Source organism: Bactrocera dorsalis, chromosome 2, assembly GCF_023373825.1.
Source record: "Bactrocera dorsalis isolate Fly_Bdor chromosome 2, ASM2337382v1, whole genome shotgun sequence".
NCBI classification, from domain to species: domain Eukaryota; kingdom Metazoa; phylum Arthropoda; class Insecta; order Diptera; family Tephritidae; genus Bactrocera; species Bactrocera dorsalis.
In genome coordinates this window covers 71,331,405-71,354,000 of record NC_064304.1, presented here as the reverse complement: position 1 = coordinate 71,354,000, position 22,596 = coordinate 71,331,405, and the positions used below count along the sequence as shown (strand labels likewise).

The following is a 22,596-nucleotide window of genomic DNA, read 5'->3' as shown; positions in this document are numbered from 1 at the left end:
GGCTTGAAAATGGTACCAAAAATTGAAAAATTAAAAAAAAACTTGACGTCAATTGAAAGATAAACTAATAAACTAAAGAAAGCATTTTGATTTTAGTTTCAGATGATCCAGTGATGCTGTAGGCTGGTCACCGCACACAAACTTCATTTCGAGGTGCCTGCAGAGATCGACGTTAAATCCGTTATTTCTCGCTATTTTTCGATAAATAATTTTCGATAATAATAAGTAAAATAAACCTACAGCAATCAATTTTTCTAAAAAAATTCATGAAAAAAGGTCTTTTTCGACGAAACAAACCTTACCTCCCCCCCCTTAATATCGTCACTTGTTTGTCTACCAATATTCTTTCATTTTCGTAACGTGCTTTTAGAGCTTCCTAAGAAAAATTGAAATTGTTGTCATTGAGAGCGAACTGTTTGACTATTACGCCTGCCGTTCCCACGACAGTCGGGTCTACGTAACCGGAACGGACCCGGATTTTTATCCGGCCAAGGACTGTCAACTCGGCAGAACTCTGCCGCTACAACAACAACAACTATTACGCCTGCTTGACCTTTAGTTTTGTATCTGAGTTGATACAATTTCTGCGCTTATGATAATTTTGGGGTGGTTTATGTACACGGCTGTAAACATGGCTATAACATGGTTCATAACCACCAAGCTGGCATTTTAAGGTGAATGCCTGTACTGTTGTAGAGTAGGTGCAATTGATTTGATTAGTTTTAGTTGATGAGAGATCATGGCTTTTGTCTCTTCGTATTGGTCTAAGCAATTTTCGTATTTTGCATAAGCCGAGGATTTAAAATTTTCTGGTAGATCTGAGTCATCAGATTCTACGGGTTATATGCTGCTTAAAGACGTGTCTAGAAATTGTCAAGATTTTCTGTTTTAATTTCTAATACTGATTCAAAATTGTCTTGAATCGGTGAAGATGAAAATCGAGTGCAGTAACCTATCAGACTTTCGCTCTCAGAAATATCTTTCACCCTTTTTGTTTTGTAGCTTGCTTTGAGCGTGTAGCTTCTGCAGGTGTACATGGACTTTTTCGTCAGAAATTATCTTTGGAACTTTTAACAACTGAGTTGTTTTAGATTCCTTTGATTCTGAGCTCATTTAAAAGATGTATGTAATAAATCAAAAAAGTCTTAGTGAAAACTAGACTAGTAGATGTTCAGAAAAAGTTTCGTATATAATATGTATGTTGAATAGAAGACTCGTTTGCATGTAAGAGCTTCAAAAAGTATCAATAAAACCAATGACTTTTTGATAAACCGAAATTTCAAAAATATTTATATTAGGTATTTATGTGTTTAGACGAGAACTCTTTTAAGTAATAAGCTTTCCGTATATAATAGAGTGTGTAACCTTGAACTCTTTTATGTTGATAAGAGTTTTTCAAATAAAATAAAAAATTACACGTATATAGTATATATATATATAACTGGAAATATTTTGTATATTTTATTTTTCTGTGTATATTTCTTTTATATATATTTTTTGTCCGAATGTCCAAGGGGTATTGCGGGAAATATGCCTATGTGGACTTTGAAGCAATATGTGTATCTACATATGTGACAAAACACTTTTGTACAAATATTAAGTATGTTATAAAAACTTTTTGTTATATTTATTTTTGTTTTTAAGTTGTACCCCACGTCGATGGAGTATATTTTTCAGTAGATGTATACTTGTATATACATATATATATGCTCCCGTATGTATGTATATACAGGGTAGGCCATTTAAAGTTGACCCATCTGGCAACGCTGTAACTTTTAACAGCGCTGACAAATCGGCTAATGTCATACCGCGTTAGAAGCGTCATTCGAAGACAATTTATACCATGGAACAGTACACTCCAAAAGAACGCGCTGAAATTGTTCAGCTTTATATTCAAAATAACTTTTCAATTGTTGTGTGTCAGACGAGGCACATTTCTCGTTGAATGGAGGCGTAAACAAGCAAAATTGCCGATTTTATGCCACCGAAAATCCTCAATTAATTGAAGAACAGCCTCTTTACGACCAAAAAGTAACAGTTTGGTGCGGTGTTTGCGCGAATATGATCATCGGACCGTATTTTTTCGAAGACGATATTGGAGCCACGACAACAGTCAATGGTGAGCGTTATCGAGCCATGATAACGGATTTTGTGATACCCATTATTCGCGAAAATGACATGGATAACTTCTGGTTTCAACAGGACGGGGCTACATGCCATACAGCTCGACCAACAATCAATTTATTGCGACCATTTTTCCCCGGGCGATTGATATCGAAAAATGGTGATGTTGACTGGCCACCGAGATCACCAGATTTGACGCCACCAGACTTTTATTTGTGGGGTTATTTGAAATCCAAGGTATACGCTAATAAGCCAAAGACCTTAGCTCAACTGAAAGCCAACATTCGACGTGAAACAGCCGCCATATCATCCGAAACATTGGCCAAAGTCATGGAAAATGTCGAAAAAAGAGTGCATTTAGCTGTCAAAGCTAAAGGTGCCCATTTACGCGATCTAATTTTTAAATATTAGCTGAAACAAATCCCCTTGGACCAAAATAAATTATTTTTGAAATGAACAAAAAACATTGTTTTCTTTTGTTCTTTTTTTTTAGAAACAAATGGGTCAACTTTAAATGGCCTACCCGTATATGCATGTGTATATGTATATGTTCGCAGTTCTAAGAAACCACGACAACGGGATTAACCGACCACATGTAATTTTCGCAAATGTTCGTTTGTTTTTTTTTTCTTCTTATGATTGCCTTAGCTTATTTTAAGCAATCCTGCTTATACTTTAAGTATAAGGGGTATTGCAGGAAATTTCTGCAAGTAAATACTTGAATTTTTATTGTTTTTGGGATAGCTTTTGTGTTATAACACAACTGTAAGCATTTATCGGCAATCAATAATACGCTATATACTGTACCAAAATGTTTGGTCCCTTAGGGGTTTTTCGGTTTTTACCGGAAAATAAACCGAATACGGAAAACAGTTTGGTAATGGTTTTTCTTCTTTTTCGACCTGAATTTTGGTCAGAACCGCAAATTTAATTTTGTGATTTTAAACCAAACATATATGTTTATAAAATATAAATATTGAAAGGAAACGATACAATTCACTTTGATTTCCGCCAGGGGCTTTTGGGGATAATATGAGTGTATGTGTGTGCCTGAATTTGCGTGTGCCTGCGCTTGTGCCTGTGCTTCTTTTCCCCAGTCCTTTTGCTGCTGGTCTTGTTGTTGTGTTTTCCTGCTTCCTCTTTTGTTTCAATTTGGTTTTTTGTTTTCCCAGCACTATGTGTGTCTAAATTTTTTCAGTTTGCGCACCACAATTTTGTCACCTCACTTTTTGCTTCACAGTGATTATTATTATTATTTTTTTTTTGTTTCTTTTTTTTAATTTGCGTCTCCACTAGTACCATCCGGTACGGCTCGAAGGACCATGTAAAACTCCCGGCACTCACCTGTTGACGAATTCGAACGAAAAATTATAAATTGAAAGTCGATCGAATCGAATCGAGAACAAAAGAGACTGGGCGTCAGTCCCTTTTGTTAATTGTGTTCGGTGTCTTTATGTGTGTTGTATTAGTAAAGTAAAGGTGTGCGCGTGATTTTTCCGGACGGTATGCACGATTCGTATTGGTCACTTAAACGGAGACCAGTACGCCTACGTACTAAACCCTTAACTCCATTGTCTTTGCTTGTTTATTTGCCCCACGGAACTGCCGTTAAGCATTACATCGTGAGGCCAAGCTTAGCCATTCGGCTCATCATTCACGCCATTCCGGGCTACTCCACATTCATCCTCCTTCTAATTTCATTGCGTTGCCACTCATTCCTTCTTAGCTCTTTCAGAACTATAGCACACCATGCTCTCACACTATCCCACACTTGTTTCGAATCTATCATAAATCGCACTATGTTATCGGGTGTCACTCGTTCCGTTGTCAGTTTCTCTAGATCGGCTCTCTCCTTTTCATACCGTCGGCAGAAAAAGAAGACGTGCAGCGCATTTTCTCCGCTGCTGTCACAGAAGGAACAATTCGTCCCGTCGTCATGTCCATATTTATAGAGATATTCTCTAAAACACCCGTGTCCCGTCAAAAACTGCGTCAGGTAGAAATCTGTTTCTTCGTGTTTCCTTTCTACCCATTCTTGTACCTTTCTAATTAGCGTATGTGTCCAATCTCCCCGTCGTAGCTGAATCCCATCGTTTTTGCCACTCATTGAGGCTTGTTTGCCTGTCATCCTTCCGTTCTTCAGCCGTTAGTCGCCTGCCAAGTCTCGTAGATCTTTCGTATACTCGTTTGAGTTCCATGGCCATTACCTCTGGTGGCATGATGCCCGCTAATATCTCAACCGCTTCGTAGGATACCGTACGAAATGCACATGTCACCCTAATGGCACTAAGCCGCATTGCTACCTTCGCTTTCTTAGCATACGTTTTTTGCTGTAATGCTGGTCCCCATATGGGCGCCGCATTCATCAGAATTGATTGGGTCACCTGGCCAATAGCGCACGCATATTTTGGCTTGGTCCACCAATGTTGGCCATTATTCTCGCTAGTGCGGCCGTGGCACGTGCTGCTTTCTCACATGCCTTTTCAATGTGCGTCTTGTAGTTGAGTCTATTGTCTATCAGTACTCCTAGATACTTCACCGACTTCTGTGTCATGATACTATGACCGTCTATGTTTAGTTTGATGTCTTCGGGTTTTTTCTACTTGTGATCAGCACAGCTTCGGTTTTTTGTCCAGCGAGTTGGAGGTTTGTTGCCGTGAGCCAATCTTTAATCGTCGTCCCCGAATGATTGCAGAGGTTTTCAAGTTGACCAAGTTCTTTTGCCACTACGGTAATGGCAATATCATCCGCATACCCGATGATCTGCACCTGTTTCGGGAGTGGGAGACGCAACACCCCGTCATACAGTACGTTCCACAACAATGGGCCAAGCACAGAACCTTGCGGAACTCCGCCCGTTACCACATACATCTTTTGCCCGTCATCCGTATCGTACAGCAATAGCCGGTCCGACAGGTAGCTGGATACAATCTTAATCAAGTATGCCGGGGTTTCGCAACGTTCTAGTGCTCTGATAATATGGGGCCAGTATGCCGAGTTAAACGCATTTTTGACGTCAAAGGTGACTACTGCGCAGTATTCCTTTGTGCCATACAGCCATCTGGCCCTCTATTGCCTTGTTGGTTATGTCCGTAAGCTTCTTGATCGCATCAGTGGTTGATCTGTGCTTGCGGAATCCATACTGGTTGTCGGACAAACCTTTCTTATCTTGTTTTTCTAAATGCAGCTCTATTCGTGCACAGATTATCCTCTCTAGAATCTTGCCAGTCATATCCAGCATGCAGAGTGGTCGATATGAGCTGGGCTCTCCGGCTGGTTTATTAGGCTTCTGCAACAAGACCAGCCTCCGCTATTTCCAAGATTTTGGGAATACTCCTTTTTGTAAACGTTGCGTGAACAGTTCCGTGAAAGGTCTCGTATTGTGCTTAATGGCAATCTTTAGGGCTTTATTTGGAGTACCATCCACGCCTGGTGCTTTGGCATTACCAAATCTCTCTGCCGTTTCTAAAACCTCCACATCAGTGACTGTGGTATTTTCTGTTTCAGCAGGTTCCTGTATGTTAACCGTTGAGTTCTCCAGGGTCTGCGCGTGGAATAGAGTCTCCACAACTGTTTTCAGTAGCGCTGGGCACGTTGGTGCTTGCCCTTTGCCACCTCTTATTTTTGCCATTACCAGCTTGTACGCATCACCCCATGGGTTTTCGTCGATTTTTGCGCAGAGTTTTTTAAATTAATATTAAAGTATGCGCGTAGTTGCGTTTGTTTCGTGAGTCCCGGACTCCTTTGACACCTCCTTCTCGCTTTGTGGCATTCCTTCCTTAATTTGCCGATCTCCTCACTCCACCAGTAAACAGGCTTTCTATGGGCGCAATTTTTTTTCCTACACATAGAAGCGTCGCATGCTTTACTAATGTGCCTCATTAGGATTTCCGCTTGCCGATCTATGTTTTCCTGAAATGTTAGGTTACCGTCTAACAGGAGCTTAAAAAGTTCTACGTCAAGAGTTTCTATTTTCCACCCTTTCCTTTGTACCGTCTTATCGGACATACTCCTTCGGTTGATCGCTGAGTGTTTTTTCGAACATAATTGCATAATGGTCACTATGTGTGTAAAGGTCGCACACCTGCCAATCTGTTGTCCGCGCCAGTGAGTTGCTAGCGAAGGTTATATCAATAACGGAGCCCCGGCCGTTTTTCTCGAAGGTGTTCTGATTTCCGGTGTTCAGTAACACAATGTCAAGCGACGAGAATGCCTTTAGTAAGGCATCTTCACGCCTATTTGTACAGATGCTACCCCACTCCATCGCCCAAGCATTGAAATTGCATGCGACCACATTCCTCGTAGTTGATGAAATTTCTCTAACCAGCTCGGATTTATCAAAATCACTCTGCGATATGCTTGGTGGTACGTAACAACTGTAAAAATTTATCCCAGAGATTTTCGCTCGAGTGTAGAAGGATTTCCCCAATAGCGGTTCGTCTTGAATCATTTTGCCTCCACATGTCCATATGTCAGCTTTGTTCGTATTGTCAGATATCCATGAAGCGTCGCTTATATTTTTATATTGTTCACTTAGTATAGCTATATCGACCGTTTCCTCATAAACCGTCTGCTTGAGAAGCTCTTGTGCAGCCTCACAGTGATTGAGGTTGAGTTGCATGACTCTCATTTTTTGGTGATTTTACATGCTTCTTGATATAACAGACACTTTTTACTACCAATTTGGTGATCGGTGTTTTCCCTGCCCTTTTTCTTACATGCACTACACGACTGCACACTACCCAACTTATTTTGATTTTGTGTGCGTCCTGAAGTATTCTTGCCTCCAACGCGGGTAGGCTTACCACTGCAGTTTGGGTTCCTAAGTACGCTGGCCTGATGCTCTTAATCGAATTTCCATCAAAATTACTCAATTGCTTGATTTGTAGTCGTATAGCCTCGGCTATGTCCTCTTTAGTCGTGATTTCATCAAGGTCACGTATTTCTAACATGACCTCGTGAGTTAAAGCTTTTATCTGCGCCTTTTCTCTTAGTACTCTGCTTATTTCGGTCTTGAAGGTACCTGTGCTTTTCATTTGCGCCTCTTTCAACTCGAGCAGGATTTGTCCTTTAGCCGTCTTTCTGATCTTTGTTACATTTTCCGCTAGTTTCTGCAGGGTATCATTTTCCTCACAGTCCTTAGAATGTCGCTATATGACATGTCACCTGTTTTTTCAATGATTATTGCATCAGGTTGAGGAGGCGGCTTATGTGGTGCCTTCTTTTGTGACTTACGCTTGACTGCGATCCAACCATCTTGCTTTCCCATTTCTTTATCATTGGAAGTGTGTGGTGTAGTAGAGTTATATTGTGAGGAGGGTCAGAAGCTCAACCACATTTGGGCGATGCCACTCCAATTTGACTTCGGCATGTCTCTGAGGCATTTAGTTATTGATTGGCCTTAAGTAAGTTGATACAAGCTATTTACGTACAGCTGCAAGCGAAACCATCGGATTTCGTAAGGGTCGACGGAATAGCTCATACGATGAGAACTGTCGTGTCACAGTGCAGAGAATGAGGACAGTCTACTTCGTTGTGATCAACCACAATATGAGCAGGGTGGGGAAGATATTGAGAGTTGAAGAGGAAAGCGTGACACATATGCAGGCACAGAACAGAAAGAGGCCGAAATGCGTGAGTATGAAGAGCTTGACAAGCTGGCCCACAGAGGTAATGCTCGTAAAATCTGGCGATGGTAGATGTTCCATTGCTTGACTAAGATGAGGTCCATTTACACATCTCAAGATGAAGAAAGCGGCAGTAGCCGATGGATTACCGGCCGAGCTATTCAAATACGGTGACAAAGAACTGACTAAGTGCATGCATCAGCTTCTTTTTAAAATATGGTTGAATGAAAGCATGTCCGAAGATTGGAAACCGTGAAAGGAGGATCGACACACACCAACTCTTTGTCGATTTTAATGCTACCTTCAACAGCACGAAAAGGAACCGCCTCTATGCCGCTGTGTTACAACTTGGTATCCGTCAGGATCGGGAAGGACTTTTCTCGAGCCATTCGATACCAAACGAGGTTTCAGACAAGGCGACCCCCTATCATGTGATTTCTTTAATCTACTCTTGGTGAAGTACCATCTTCTATATCTTCTTTCATCAAAAAAACGGTCGTCGCATTCGCATCTTGGCGTCACATCACTGTTTACAGTCAGAACTTTGAAATCGAACGGAACCAGTATTATCATCAAAAACAATGTCGGCCTCGAAATCCAATGCAGAATAACTCTTGCCAACAGGTGCTACTTCGGACTAAATAGGCAATGGAAAGTAAAGTCCTCTCTAGACAAACAAAGACCAAATTCTACAAGTCCTACATCATCAGCACCTGCTATTAGGTGCGGAGGCATGGGCAATGACATCATCGGATGATACGGCCTTAGGAAGATTTGTGGTCCTTAGCGCATTAGCTACAGCGAACATCGCAGTTGATGGAAGGATGAGCTGTTAGAGATGTACGGCGACGTGGCATACTACTAGTGACAATAGTATGACTTTGTTCATAATTCAAAATTTCTTAATTTATTCCTCAAACTCTATGTCGTCCTCTTCAAAGTAATCATCCTTGATCCTAATTTACTTGTGTCAACTTTTTTCATAATCCTCGAAACAGTTGCTAAACTCAGTTTCCGGAATAGACTTCAATGCGCGTAGAGATTCAAGTTTAATGTCTTCAGTTGACTCAAAACGCTTTCTCCTGGGTGGTCGGTTGAATTTGCTGAATACTTTTATGGGTTTTCGGCTCACATTTTCCACGATATTCGGCCGATCGCACAGTGGTCAGTCTTGTAGGGAATCAGCGGCCAAAAATACTTCCACTACCTATATAAAAGTGAAACTTTTCCCAAAGCTTTTTAAAATCTCCCTCTCCCGTCTCACACTCCGATACCCCCTGACGGTAACAAATTTTAATTAATTATATTAAATTAGAAAAAGTTGGTAAACAAAAAAGGAATTTTTTGAATATTATTCAACTAAATAAAAAACTCATTTTAATAAAACTGATTTACTTTTGCATGATAGTTTCTTTGACTGGTGATGATAGGATCTAAGCTCAAAAGCAATCAGTTTAGCAAGTCCTGATTTGTAGCGATCCGTTAGTGCTTTCATGTATGATGGAATCGATACATCTTAACGTCCTTATTGCTTGACTCAGCAGATTCTTCTGAGAGCCCTCCAATTGAAACTGGTGCATATTGAATAACATCTGGAGCGATGTTATGACTGAAGGAAAATAATACCAGGAATAATATGAAGCTAATTACTTTGCAGGATCTAGAGCAAATTGAATTCGAACAGGACAGCAATAGCGAGTGGACGACGGTCTGCTGTTTTTCCAAAAATGTTTGCGCTTTTCCGCATTTTGCGACTTTATTATCAGTTACACAGGGGCATATGTCGTGACAAAAAAATTGTTGTCATCCAAATTATTATTTTCAAATTTCTGCTTATATTCGCACTGCCCAGAATTGCCATCAAAGCCACATATTCCTATTGATAATAGGTAACTCGACGACTCATTCTGTCCATTAACTACATTTGAAACGCAATGTGGCGTCATAATTTTTTTTTATCTTAACTTCAACATCAGAGTCTGAGATCTTTATTTGCTCAGGATAACTGTTTTTCCTTTAAAATGCTATCAGAGCTCGGTAAAAAGTTAATATCAATTTTTTTGCTAACACAGCTTCTAATAAGTAGACACTGAAGCTTTATTAAATTTGCTTCGGTGATAGGTGATATTTCTTCACACATTTTCTAAACACCAAAATTCAAAAATGTAATATAATGTATGGGCGTGAAAGTTTACACCGATATGATGTGCCTAATTAAAAGTACGTATAAAACAAAGATTTGATAAAAGTGAAAAAATGGTAAAATGAAAACCAAAGCTCAAATATGTATATATATGTATGATTAAAAAAAAACTTAAAAAACAATAAAATATTTACGAATATACATACACGTAAATACAAAAAATTATAAAAAATTACACACAAAAAATCGCATGCCTGGTAGAATAACATGAATAACAAAGAAAGTTCCAAAAAGTTGCAGCTGAAATCAATAGCATAGGCTTAGAAAACATTAACTAATATAAACAGACTTGATTCATTTGAGGGTGAGACAGGGATCACAACTTTTTGTATACCTTAAATCGATGTTTAAAGAAAAACATACCTCTCAAAAGGGCACTTATAAAGCAATTGTTTTAAAATAATAAAACAACATATTATTACATAAAACAACTTTGTTATATAACATATACCTTTATTATCAATACTCATTTCGGTTTATGGGGATTAAACACGATTTTATATTGCAATTTAATTTATTATAAGAGATAATTTTTAAGCTATTTTCACTCCACAGTCCGCGTGTTTCTACGAGTATTGTCTCGTTTTACTGGTGTTTTAAGAAATAGCTTTGATACAAACAGTGGTAAATTTCAAACTTTATTTTTTTATTTTTGGCCTATGAAATCGACCAGTTTGCGCTGGGAAGTTTTACAATTTCATACTGGAAAAAGAATTGCGTTACAACCTTTATCTGCTACCAGATAGTCAGCTCATTATGAAGCTGTTCATGTACTTAATCAACATTTCGACGAAATTATCCAGCCTTTGATTATTATTGAAGAAAAAATGGAAGAAAAAGCAATTACAAGACAAGAAGCTAAAGGTTTACGAATTCAATTGGAGCGACTTAAAACAGCATTTATGCAGATACTTTGGCATTTTTTACTCTCACGATTGCGTTAGTCAAAGATTTCAGAAAGTTGATTGCAGCATTGCTGACGTAATCGACGATTATCGTGGTTTTATCAAAGTTGTTGCTGATACGAGAAATGAATTCGAAATCTATGAAAAAGCTGCTTTAAATATTTCAGAGGTAAAAGAATATAAAACGACAGTTTTTAGAAAAAGAAAGAGAAAATTACAAAAGTACAACTGTCACGTCGAGACCACTTTAGAGTCAACACTTTTAATGTCACTCAAGCCACCGTTTTCCAACACTCCACAAACTAGTATAAAGCACATACAAAATTTGGACCCCGCAGAATGGCTTTTGCCAATAATGAAAAAAAAAAAACAATCCTGAACAAATCCTACAGCGGTGGAGCACTACTACATGTTAAATGAGTGCATTAAATATTACATATGTATAACAAAATTCTACAAAAAGGCAAAAATCGACACCTATAATACAATATAGGACAACTCAAAATTAACGTTAAGGGATCACCATAAGGCCAATGCGATACTATGACGCACCTGGACTTACAAAAAGCAAAGGTCGCTCTTATCGCATCTATCCAAGCGTTTCTTATATGTGTGAACCGATCGCAATTCACGACCATTTACTGTACGCTCGCAAGATCCGACTCATTTAACAGCCCCAACCTCGGGGTATGTTTTCAAAGACAACAAAAAATAATTGCAATAATCCCAAATAATACAGAAAAGGCAAATAATAAGAAAACCCTCATAATAAACTGATAAAAGAAAAAACTGCAAATACAATAAGTCGTCAGTAAAATCAAACAAACACACAAAATAAAGTTGCTTAGCTTAAGCACTTACACACATATTAAAATGCATATCAAATATGTTTTAAACGAAAAGCCGGTTTTTACACAAAGGGGTAAATATCACCAAATATCCGATAATGCCGATATACATGCAATCGCATATACATACATGTAATACCAGGCAAAACATTCGCCTAGGGGCTTGGAATGTATAAATGAGCCTAAGCTTCCCTCTTCCCTAACTCTATTCGGGAAAAACTGGCGCACCCTAGCACAACACTCCACACCTGAGAACCTCACCACACTCAGCAAGATGTCATCACCCGACGACACCTCACACTACTAAGCAACAAAAAAGATGATCACCACTCATTGAACCAGACAAAAAAGGAATGGTTGGATTTACAACTCCGTTTTTTACGCTCAACATAATCGCTTAGAGTATCTTTTGTTTCTCCACACCCATACCGCGCGTAGCAATATATACATAATCGAATGGACAGCTAATTCGGTTGTGTAGATCACAGTCCAGCTCCAAATTGAACTAAAATTGACACAACGTATCGTTTATATACCATTTAATTGTAACACTACCAACTTTGTTATAAAAATAAAGTATCAATGTATCCGAGATTAATCGCATTTTTCATTTACACATAGTACTTAATGCACAAGTGTGTGCTTCCCACTAAGTTCGACATCCAAATTGGCTAAATGAGTCACCGACCCCCCTCACAATATTACACTCCCACACCACACACATTACATATACCACATCGTCATTCACCACCATACCTTAATTACACACCACATCATCATTACATTCCACATCACACGCTCACAAATACTACAACATCACGATTTCAACATACCAAAACAATGGAACAAAAGGGATGGACGGACAAGGCACCAGCCTCTTTCGCTTGACTGATACGAACTCGAAAGCATCGCCAAAGTTCCTCCGCACATTCGCTTTTCCGTTGCATATTAATTTTTTTCTTCCCATCCAAGGTAAGTGCCGCGAAAGCCTTAAAGTGCTTATCTATTGGCACATACGTACGTACGTGCTTAGAAACTCATCAATATTTACACAAATATTTATGTTGTTTCGAGCCATTCCGAATGGCACTATTAGAACAATTTCTCGAGCGGAAATTGGATTTGATTAGAAATACGAAAAGACGTTTTTATTACCAAATATTATTAGTACATCTACAATTGTACATACATTCCTATACATAACTATTTATATTCAAAGACCACATTGGCAGAAATCCCGCAATACCCCTTGTTCCTTCCCAAAGAAAGACAAGCAATATTGCACAAAAACATTATGCACATATGTATATATAAGAACACACATTGATTGTGCTCTCAATTGCACAAGAACACGTCTATACAAGTCTAATTATTAGGGTGTAACGACATACCTACATAAGGACATAAAAACAAATAAATAAAAATTAATTAAGAATGCGTTTTAAATCAAAAAAGCATAATAATATTAAAAATTTAAATAAATAAAAATAAATAAGTTTTCAAACTATAATATAAATAAAAAAACTCTTATTTACTTAAAATAAGATATACAGTTTATTATACTTTACCGCTTCATATACATAATCAGTTTGCACTGAGGAAAATTTAATTTGTTTTGGCAAATATCTTTATATGCAAGAAAATTATGAAAGTTGATAACAATTAAAATACACCTGCACGACCTACACGCTTAAAATAGGTTGCTAAATTCATTTCACAAAGTGGCAGTTTATTGAGATCGGCACTAGATTTTCCGGCTCACCGATTCAATTAGAATATAGAAATAAAAGGCCAAAATCTTACAAAAAACTTAGACTCCTCTCCAAGCTGCTCATGATGCCATATTAGATGCTGACGATTCAGAACTACCACACAATTTTAAATCATCGGCTTACGCAATATACGAAAACTTCTTAGATCAGTACGAAGAAGCAAAAGCTATGATCTCCGATCAATTAAAGATAATAAAAGAAATTGCACATACTCCACATCCGAGAGTAGAGCTGCTCCAAATATACACACAGAAGGCAAGTTCAGGCATCCGCCTTGAGGTGCCCGCATATGACGCAGGCCATTTCATGAAGGTATATAGTACATCAACCGTCCTCAATTTTTAAAAGCGCAAAAGTGGTATCACCTCTGAAACAAAAGGAATGATCAAGCAGGCGTAATAGTCAAAGAGTTCGCACTTATTGACAACAATTTCAATTTGATTTCGTAAGCTCTAAAAGCAAGATTCGGAAATGAAAGAATATTGGTCGATAAATAAGTAGTGACACTTATAAACTTGTCTAAAATTAAGAATAAAAAAGGGAAGAATTTATGAAACCTCAGTCTACTGTATCGAATTCTATCTGGTAAATATATGCACATCAGCATTATCAGAAAAATCGTTACTTTTATGTTAGCAATTTCTTTCGCGACGAAAGATATTCCCAACGTGACAACGAATGAAAATTTTTCTAGCTATCCTGTACAAAATCAATAAAAGGGGGTACACAATAATTATTGAAAATAAAAACTGTCAAAACGACCTCAATAGAAACTTCCATAGACCCTAAGTCAATAGAAACAACAATTTAAACAGAAGCTTCAAAACAATCGTAGATACACTACGCACAAGGGAGCATAAAATTATAACTTGCGAGAAGTTTAAAGAATTCAAAATTGACGATGAAAACAATTTTTATAGCGTCTAGGGAACAAAATAAGCTACAACTGTCAACAAAATAAGCAAGGATGGTTAGAAACTCAAATAAAATCTGCACATTACCCAATTTCCCATAAGCGGATAAAAACATTAATGTAAAAGTTATAGCTTTACCGCAACCAATAATTATGCTTCCGAGCTATCATACAGATAAAGCTAGCAGATCCCAACTGCAACACCCCATCTCAAATGGATATTTTATAAGCTGCGTTTTTTTTATCGCAAATAATACTCAATGATGTTGAAAAAATTTCAAACACTTTCAGTTCAAAACACAATTTTTGGTTGGATACTAAGTAGACAGGTCAAAGAAGGAGTCGAGTTGATCAGATTTTAAACAAAATCCTAATTTCGCAATAAAGGAAATTTCGAGACTCAGAGAAAAAAGGTCACTCTTAACACATCTATATAAGCGCACTTCTTATTGATGATTTCAAATTAATTATAAATATTTGGGTACATTATTAATATGATTGAAGCCGTTCTCAAATCAGTCGCCGCTCACTTTACTTTCGTAAGATCCTTCCGACTTTACAGCTCTAACTCTGGGTATTTTCTCAAAAGAGCACACATTCGGGCCATACCAGAGTAAGTTATAAAATCAAGGACAAATTAAAGTAAAGGTTAGATCAATGATCAATATAACTACCCTACAAATCAAATAAAGTTACCTTTTGCAAGCTCAAAGTTCACATCAAAATATATACCAAATATAATTTAAAAACAAATCGTTTTACATACATATGTAGCAAGTTAATATGAACATAAACATGCTACCAAACAACTATTCAGTTTCAATCAGTTTGTTTTCAGTAGTTGCTTAAGTCGGTACATCTCAGTAGTAAGGTTTTTACAATACGTAGATAAAATTATGGAACAATGAATTTGTTTCTAATTTTGTATTTCTAACCAAATTTCAAGGACGAAATCGTTGCAATGTGATTCAGTTTTATCAGAAACACAAGTCTACGAGTCGTACAAAGCCTTCAAAAACGGTCGAGAGATCGCTAAAGACAAGCCTAGTTCTGGACGACCTTCCATCTCTTCAACTGATGCAAATATTAAAAAAAGTGAAAAATATGGCTCTTGGAAGTCGTCTTAATTGCCGATGAGACATGGGTCTATGAGCTTGACATACAATACATTATCCTTTTTTCTCTAATAAATTTCAAGTGACCAACTCCAGAAGCAGCTATACACCCCCAAACCTTTACATTCCCCTCAACATGTTTTAATATTGGCAATAAATGTTTTCCTTGAAGCTCTTCATTGATCTTTCTCCACACTTTTCGTGTCCACTCTGAACCAAACATATTAAATTTTGATTCCTCTCGAATACGGTTTGTTTAAATGTTGTTTAGGAACTCTTGTTCTTATTAACCTTACTTATTTATGGCTTACGACGTGAGATTCGTCTATGAAAACCAGCACTATTCAACACATTCCTTACTGTTTGGGGATTTTTTGTGCACATTTCAAAAATGGATAAGTACATGTATCTGTACATTTTAACAAATAATTGACGTCGAAGTGTGCTTAATAGTTGCAAAATCAATTTCTAACATGGTAACGACCCAAAACACACACCGCATTTTGTACGTATAGGATTGTTATACAATGGAACATAACTCCATGTGCGCCGCAATCACCAGACATTAATGTTATTCCACATAACTGGAACTTATTGGAAAATCGTAAACAAAAACATCGAATTTCATCAAAAGAGAGCTTAAAGGCTACCTTACCGGTTAAGTGGTTTTGATATCCGGAAATAATAATAGAAATTGAGTGGGAACATGCGTAGAAAACTGGAGGCAATAATTGCAACATAATAAAAAATAATAAAAACCTCTAAAATTATTTTATTTATTATATATGTATATATAAATAATCACTAGTGTATCTACAATTTTTTGATATGATCTAAGCAGATTTTACGTTTTAATTTCTTTTTATTATTATTATTTGATATGTCATATGTAATATTAAATATACATCTTTTGAAGTAGATACAAAAAACAAAAAATAACTATAGTCATTTTGAAATACGTATCGTAGATTAATAAAATTAGGTGTATGTAAATTTATTTGATTCACAGTAAGTGTATTACATCTAGTGGGAATTATTTGAAGGCGACAAAATAAATATTGATGAATAATTAAATATTTTGCACTTTATTTACAATTTCCGAGTACATTTTTACAATTTAGATTAATGGAAATAATTGTGCAATAAAATTTTAACATTTACTTTTTAAATTAAACTACGTTTTACATTCCAAGTATACGAACTATTTTATATTTAAGTACAAGTTCCAAGGTAAAGAGGATTAAACAAAAACAAAAACAAATGGGTTTTTCGGCAAAATTAATTTATTTTATTCAAAATGGAAGGAGGCCTTCTGCTTCAATACAGCTTCTTGCACGGTTCAAAATCATGCCGAACGAGTGTTTTAGCTCTTTGGCCGGTATGGCCGCCAGTATGCCGGTGCAAACGTTTTGAATGGCCCCTACGTCTGCATAACGCCTTCCTTTCATTGGCAAGTTCATTTTTCCGAACACATCGAGCACCGCGCACCAAACACCTTTCGTAAGTCCAAATGTTCGCTCAAAATGCGATAAATCGATGTTTTGGAGGTATTCAATTCCATTTACGTGAATTTCAATGATGATTTCGGCTGATTTTTGATGAATTCACGTACAGTTTACAAAAGGTTGAATCCACTCGTGTACTCTGCTACGGGATGGGCAATCATCGCCATAAACTTGTTTCATCAATTAAAACGTTTCGGTAAAAGTTTTATCAATTTTAAAACAAAATTTAATGTTGGCTCTTTGTTCGAAGCTCATTTTCGAACCAATAACACAAATGTGACACTTAAAACGCAATAACTTCACTTCCAATTAATGAAATATCATCAAATTCTCACTGGACAATCGATAAGGATAGCAGATTCTAACGCACCATAAGATTAAAAAATTCCGGTTTACTTTGGAACGCACCTTGTACAGGGATGAAGTAATGTGTGTCCACAATATGTTCAATTTTAATCAGACAATAAAATATAGAATAAAAAAAAGTTAAGACAAAAAGGTAAACGTATTCGTTATCTGGTTCCTTCTAAAGCTCTGTTCCGATATATTTTTTTGGATGTACGACAGAAGAATTTTGACCACAAGATATTTATTTTTATACTATTGGATCATTGTACTAAAGAGTGTAATAGGTTTGTTCACATAACTTTTTTTTATACTCTAAACCTAATCGAGATAGACATCGAGTTATGTACGTATGGAATGGAGTCATATGTAGAAATTTACGCAAGTGAGGATAGTTCTCTGATTGTTATTCACTTGGAAATGGCCAGAAGCGAATTTTTTAGACCAAATATCCTCTAGGTAGACAAAGAAAATCCGTTTGAAGCGAGCTAAAGTGAGAAGTGAATCATTCCTCCTTAGGACTTGGAATGTCCGGTCCTTTAATTGGGAAGGTGCCGCTGCCCAGCTGGTTGATGTCCTTGAGAAAATAAAAGCTGACATCTCCGCCGTCCAAGAAGTGACATCTTGTGACATTTACTACAGTGGTCATATAAAGAAGCGCAAATTCGGATTCATGATGGAAGAGAGACTCCGTCCCCGAATTGTGTCATTCAACCCGGTTGATGAACATCTAGACACAATCCGCATAAAAGGGAATTTATTCTACATACCGCTGCTTTACGCCCACGGTGGGTAAAGAAGGTATGTTTGGCACTACGGTCGGTAAATTCAGCCTGCGATGAAACATCCCCAAATAGATTGAGGCTGATCGGCTTCGTCGGGGCTCGAAGTTGCAGCGAAGATATGCACCTGCCTCTCTTCAGCAAAAAATGTACTTCAACAAACACATGAAAGGTCTGACGGCGAGAAGCTGCAATCACAACAGACAGCCGAACGATTTTCGACTCGATGTGCAATCCTGCTCTCTGAGAGCACTCATCAGCAACTCGGTATAAGGGAAATGTGGGACGGCATTTCGGTTCGAAAATTCTACGAAAAAATGCGGCGGCTAACAGAAGGTTTCAAAACCGGAGCATACTATTGTGGAACCCCCAAAGGTGATCTAGCGGCCGATGCCCAGAGCATACTTAAATTATGGAGGGAACACTTCTCCAGCCTGCTGAATGGCAGTGAACGTACAACGCCAGGAGAAGGCGAACCCGATTTCAAAATCGATGACGATGGAGCAGACGTTCCATTGCCCGACCATAAAGAAGTTCGAATAGCAATTACCTGAAGAACAACAAAGCAGCGGGGGCCGATGGATTCAAACACGGCGGCGAAGAACTGATAAGGAGCATGCATCAGCTGTTTTGTAGAATATGGTGGGACGAAAGCATATATAGTATGCACTACTCTATTACCGTGAAACTAATTGGACTTTATCAGTGTTGCTTTAGGCCTGGAAAATTAATAAGCTATCAAATATTCACCATACGCCAAATCTTGAAAAAGACCCATGAGCAGAGGATCGACACACACCACCTCTTCGTCGATTTTAAAGCTGCTTTTGACAGCAGGAAAGGAGCTGCCTTTATGCCGCAATGTTTGAATTTGTTATCCCCGCAAAACTAATACGGCTTTGAAAAAGACATTGAGGGCGCAAGAACATACTTGTATCGGAGAGGATGTCTTTCTTAATTTATGTATGGTATCTCATATGTCAAGTGTAAAGTCAACCGGAAGTTTGAAAAATTTATATTTGATAAATGGGCTCTAAGAGATTAATTAATCCGATTTGATCTATTTTTGACCCAATGGCACACATTATAAGGATACGATTTTTTCTGAATTTTAATAACCTATTTTCATGTAAAGAGATGCTAGACGAATATTTTCTAAGCAAGTTTGGTTGATATGCAGATTAAACCTAGCAAAGGACGGAGGCATGTTCACTTACATATTTTTAATCCACAGCGCTTCCTTGTACGAAATTACAGTTTCATATATTAATTTGTGATTTGGCTTCCGCTTAACGGTATTTTATAGATGTAGTATTGGTTCGAATTCGTTCACCAAAGAAACACGTGTACCAAGTTTCATCAGGACGCCTTAATTTTAATACAAAATCAACGTATTGAAATTTCAAAAAATCGCTTTTTTTTTCTTCTCTGCTGGGAAATGTAAACGATGTGTTTAGTTCCTCTTTGACAGCTTAATCTAAGTTCGTTTAAAAGGTAAATTATGATATCATGCCCGTAGGGACTTCTAGTCTGGCTTTAATAGCTTAAAATCATGATCCGGATTTTAAAATAGCAAAAAATTTAATTTAAGGATATGGTTAGTTCCGGACATATGTAGACAAGTCTATAAAAAAGACGATCTTACAATTTCAGGGAAATCGGTCCAGTAGAACCTGAGAAATCGTTATCGTTTTGTAAAAGGCAGTTTCAAGAAAAATGTTTTAAGTGGACACTAAACTGGTCAAGTTCCAATGAAACTAAAACAACTATAACTTTAAAAAAAGTTGAATTTTGAAAGATCCTCTTAGAGCGCGAATATCTAAACTGTGAAAATATGTAAGAAAATTTTTTTAGACATTTTAAAATTGTTACACTAGAATACCTACTTAATTAAATCTCTTATATTTTATTATATTTTAGTTCTCTTTAATGTGCACTTTTCTTCATATTCTCAAAATAAGTCCGTCTTTAAGTTCTTAGATGACTGTAAACCCCAAAATCAATGTTTTTTGTGTCCTTATAGCCAATATGTCGAAAAAAACTGAAATTTAACCCATTTTTTTAATGTTTTTTCCCTCACGTTTCGTCAATATTTTAATTTACCCTTTGATACTTATACATTAAGTGACATCTTCCATTGATGCTGCTGATACTGAATAATCCTGTCTGTCCTTCCGTCATGTCACAATTATTCTTGCCATCAGTGTTAGAATTTTGTCTGTTCGTCATAAATTTTATATAAGAGTGTCCATTGGTAATTTCTTCCATTATATCGACCAACAACTTATTGGTATTACTTAAATCTACACAACTATTTTAGTACATTGTTGTATAATGTTGATTTCAATTGTCGTCTGTGGAATGTTTATCTCTGCATTTTCCTATTGACAATGTGTTGGTATAAAATAAAGCACAAATAGTTTTCTTTCTTGTCTGCTCGTCCTATATTGTTGACAATAAATATTCTACCCTTTTGAAAAATAAATTGACGGTAATTGCTCCTGTTCCCGTAAACGTAGGCAGATGTCTGATGTTTCGAAAGGTCTCTTCACGACGTCTACTGATTTCTTCCGATGACTGCTGCTGTTTGGTTGTTTCTTTATTTGTTGTTGTAGCTGTAAGTACGTATTTCTCTACTGCTTCAGTTGCTGCACTCTTCTGGTCAGTTGCTCCACTACTTCCACTGGGAAAACTTCTGTTTGGGGTTATTCTATCCTTCTGTCGTCAAATACTTGTTGCTTCAGTGTCTAATGGTTGCATTTTTATTTTAACTTTATGGTTAACACGTTCTACCCAGGCACTGCGCTTATCGGCCGGCGTGAACCACCGGTAGTTCACAGGCAAATTCATTTATCTGGTGAAGTGGATCGTGGAAATAAAATAGATTGGGGAAACGTATATTTGTTTTAGGCGTTTTCAACATAAATAAAATTAATTTTTTTATAGTTCTTTCTAAAACAAAACAATTAGAAAAGAGCCGTTTTATGAACAACTTGACAATCTTGTGCACACAATGTACAATGTATAGAAAAATTGATAAAATGCGCCGGATACAACGGGTTAAAGCGCTTCATTTTACAAACACTATGTTTCTGGTATTGCGTTGTTTCAATCCAGTCCTCACTTATTTTTAGCTCGCACTTTAGATTAGTTTACACTTAGGAACTCTTCATCGTGTTCTTTATTCCTTAATATGTTACAACTTGGAGTCAACGTCTTATCATTGGCTACAAAATCGCAAGTTTTATTTGGGTGTTATTATTTATGTTGTTTGTATCACCTTAATATACGGCTATATATATAAATCTTGAGACGAGTTGAAATCCAAGTAACTGTCTGTCTGTCTGTCCGTCCGACAGTGCAAGCTGTAACTTGAGTAAAAATTAAGATATCTGGATGAAACTTGGCACAAGTTTTTCGTGGTAAAAAAAAGTGAGAACGAGTTCGTTGATGACCTAATCGGACCACGGCCACAAAACGCCATTAAACGAAAACCGAATAAATGTCATAACTAAGAACTAAATTAAGATATAAAAATGTAATTTGGCACATGAATCCCAGTAGCATGGGTACCTCCACTCTCCTTATAAAGGTACCGTTAAATTACTAAAAGCGCGATACATCAATAATTAAACACGCCAAAGGCATTAAATTTTACACCCAGGATGATAAAAGTAACTTTATCGGAGTCAAAGTCCCCGCCCACACTTCGGTGATAATCCATATCTCAGTACTTGCTCGACCGATATCGACCATATTTGGGTCATTATATTATCTTGACATTCCTAAGTTCCTGTTTCAAAATGATCTAAGTCGAGATACAAACATGCCTACTTTCCATATAACACAATTTTAAATTTCATTTGATTCCTTGGCTTTCAAATATACAAATTAAAAAGCAATTTATTAATTAGCGTGATAAAACTTTGTACAAAACTCTTGAAGTACGTCATCTAATGACCAAAACTGTTCAAGCCCCTACGTGCCGAATATGTGGACTCTACTGCCTATAGTACAGTTGACTTTTAACCGAAAATATCAGTCAATGTGTGAAATATATAATTGAAATTTGAAAATAGTTCTTTCCTGGTAGTTAGTCTACATATACGAGGTGTGTTCGAAAAGTATCGCGAATCGTAACTGACAGTTTTCTTCGATTGCAGGGGTGTGGTGCATCATGAGTTCTTGCCACAAGGAAGAACGGTCAATAACGAATATTACCTGCAAGTTATGCGCAATTTGGGCGAAGCAATCCGCCAGAAATGCCCGGATTTGTGGAAGTACAAAAATTGGCTTTTGCACCACGATAACGCCCCTCACACATCGTTGCTTGTGGGGGACTTTTTGGCCAAAAACAACACACTAATGATGCCGCAGCCACCGTATTCCCCAGATCTGGCCCCCTGTGACTTTTTCTTGTTCCCTTAACTGAAGAGGCCCATGAAAGGACGACGTTA

At 37.2% G+C, this 22,596-nt stretch overlaps 1 protein-coding gene across 6 annotated transcripts in view; it reads left to right on the top strand.

Annotated features, from left to right (window-relative positions):
- The window catches only part of LOC105228427 (equilibrative nucleoside transporter 1), a 159,873-nt gene that overhangs the window by 48,140 nt on the left and 89,137 nt on the right, over positions 1-22,596 (top strand). The gene's annotated exons all lie outside the window — the stretch shown is intronic.